The sequence below is a fragment of the Nannospalax galili genome, unplaced genomic scaffold (genome assembly GCF_000622305.1).
Source record: "Nannospalax galili isolate Female #2095 unplaced genomic scaffold, S.galili_v1.0 scaffold6457, whole genome shotgun sequence".
Lineage (NCBI taxonomy): Eukaryota > Metazoa > Chordata > Mammalia > Rodentia > Spalacidae > Nannospalax > Nannospalax galili.
In genome coordinates, this window is record NW_008338714.1 from 16,214 (window position 1) to 19,543 (window position 3,330).

Here is a 3,330-nt window from a genome sequence, read left to right on the forward strand (position 1 = left end):
CTGCCTAGTTTTCATAGTGCTATAAATTACTATGCATTCTCTTATAAAAAAGTAATCATTAACCTACAAATCCCAGATCTCTGTGATATATAAAAATGATCCCTGACAAGACATGCACCCTGGTGCAATAGTGGCTTAGATACTATGGGAATAGCCAACCACCCCTTGATTGTGTTTAAAGTCCATTCCACAGGATGAAATCCATATCTGTACCCATTATTGGAGCAAAAACCTGTGACTTATCAGGTCATATCCAATAAGGGAGAACCTACTATTATTGTTTTGCTAAATTCATGTCATATTAAAACAACTCCTAAAGACTTATCATCACATCCAATGATCAGTATATTAGCTTTTCTTCCAATAGATGATCATTAAAGAGACCTAAAACTTTTCAACATGCAGAAAATAAAGAGACTGCAGAATCATCAACCCAAAATGTGCCATCTATATCATATCCCCTCCCAAGGCTCATAGATCATTGCTGAAGTGGGGATGGACATATTGTAAGAGTCGAGGCAGTGGATAACTATAATGAAACAGTGTTTTCTGGACACAGGAGGGCTCTCTCACATATGAACACCCAGAGATTGTGAGAGTACCACAAGACTGAAGCCAGGCAAAATCTCAATATGGAGAGGGAGGTGGCCATGAAGTTTCAAACCTGGGTGACTAGCTATTGGCAACTGATAGTTGAGAGGAGGCGGAAAGCTACTTTCCTTTAGGAGTATGTTTCTAGGCAGATTGACCACATATCAGTGGATTTCCACACACCCATCAGTGTAGGGCAGCATAAATTGTATTTAATGGATGGAAAGAAAGAAAGAAATAGAGAGAGACGAAAGAAAGAAAGAGAGAGAGAGAATGCAAAGTTAGATGCTTATGGATGGGTTGGAGCTGGCAGGTGTTGTTAAAGGGTGAATATAATCAAAGTACATTTTATGAAATTCTCAAGAAAAAATGAAATGAGAAAGAAAATATAACAACACAGAAGATGAAAAGCAACTAGAAAAATAACAATTAATATTCCATACAGAAAATATCACTGTAGAATAGATTGTGAAGAATTTTCACTCTAGAAATGTAATGGTGTACAGGGTTCTATTAGTCAGCAACCTAATAAATTAGTTTAGGATATCTTCTTATGTGATAACTCAGATAATAACCTCTCTGGAAGGGATTATAACCATACTGAATCCTCAAGAAATATTACAAATATTTTATAGACACAATAGAACATAATATAAGAGATTGTTGGCACATAAAAAAGAAAAAATAGAGGTATTAGCATGAAAGAAAAACAGCAGGAAATCATCCTTTTATGTTATACTCCAGTCTGTATACTTGCCCAGCAGGTGCCTGTACAGGTTGGAACTTCATCAATTTTAGGAGGAACGCCTTTATCCTTCTCCTCCACATAACCATAGTGAATAGAGCACTCCCCAGAGACCTAATTCAAAATGTTCCTTCATTTTACAGATGCAGGTAATCAGATCAGTCACACATGGCCTGCATTCCTCTGTTCATGACCTCTCAGCCCTGCTTCTTCCATTCCTCCAAAACCACATGTTTAATGCCACCGAACTCTGGTGCCAGTTCAGGATGGAGCCTGATCCTTTAGACCACGCCTGTATCAGCTTCTGTGTGCTCACCCTGAGAAAACACTTTCCTAGACCATTACTTTCAACCCCTTTAAAAGTAGGCCTGCCTCCTCTAAATGACTTTGGATGTTTACAAGACAGAATCTCCTGTGGTGGGAATTTTTCACACAGGACATCTTTCCTGTTGTCACAGAGCAACATAGGAGGATTGTCTTTAGTGGTGTTGAACCCCGTCCGTAATGCTTACTGTTTTCTTCTTTGCACCAGGCATAATGCACTCCTAGTTTTAAATTCAATCACTCCACTCTGGTTCCACTCTGTTCAGGAATCATTTGTAGTCATAACATATGATATCCCCATCATGTACCTGTTACACAAGATCCTACATAAGGAAGGACAACATTGGAAATTTACTTCAACCACTGTGGTCAGTGCTGAATAAACTCTTCACGCATTTTTTGTAACAGGTTTAACAGAGCACATTTGTTGCATGATTCCAGTCTCAGGGGCAACTGTGTCATCCAGATAACCTAATGTCCATCCTCCCTGTCAGCATTGTTAGGAGACAGAGTCACAGTCACTTCCTGGCCAAGTCAAAATATGTACACCACTTTAGCAATTGATATAGAAATCCAATTAACATCCAAAGGTTCTGACTTTTACACATGCAGTTTCCAAACTGGGGTCATATACATGTTAACTGGCAATGGATCTGGAACAAACTATTTCCTAACTATCAGAAGTCAGCTGATAGATGTTGTAACATTACTGCCTGTATGATGTGTATCCTCCCACAGGGATGCAAATCATAACATAACCCCCCAGAGAAGCCAAACTTTGGGCTGGATTGCACAAGCTCCTCCTCTGAGTGCTTCTGTCCATAGAGAACATTAAGCAAATGCAATTTGGTATTGAAGAATAACTGGAATGTTTTCGTAGAGTATCCAGGGAAGCTCTTGCATCATAACTCTTCATTCTCCTCCCCCTCAGTGCCATAGAATGAGGCCTCCTCTTGACTTTATTAAGTGCAGAGGTTGTGGTCCCTGAGGCATCTGGGTTTTATCATCAGTTGGAATGCATATGGTAAAATAGGAGGCATTGTAGGTATGACAAGCAGGTACTCTTTTGACATAGAAGAATGAGTTCACATTACAGCAATTAAATGGCTGAGGGAATAGACTGTCGAGTAGTCAGGAAAGTCGGTATTAGAAATAGGGGATACGCATTTTCTGGTCTACAGTTCATGATGTCTGGTCTAGTAGCCAGAGCTCTTTGTCACAGAAAGTATGAGCTAATCAGTTATGTGTCACTGAGACTGAGTCCTAGTAGCACAGTCCTGGAGCTCTGAAGCCCATCTCCACCTGCAAAACTGGAGTGGAGTTTCTACAGTGCTCACCTCTGCCCATGATTCTGTCAGGATCTGTGTGTGTATATTGTATTCACCCATTCTTACTCTAAAATCCTATGAGACACTCTATAGAAAAATCATTCAGGGCTGGAGAGTTGGCTCAAGAATTAAGAACACTGGCTGTTCTTGCAGAAAACCCAGATTTGAATCCCAGCATCCACATACCAGCTAACAACTGTCTGTAATTCCAGTTCTAGGGATCCAACAGCCTCTCTGTCCTCTGCCTACATGCAGGCAATACATGCATACACATAAAATAAAAATAATAAAGAAAATATGAAAAAAGAAAAATCATTCAATAAAAAATGTTTCCTTTCAAAA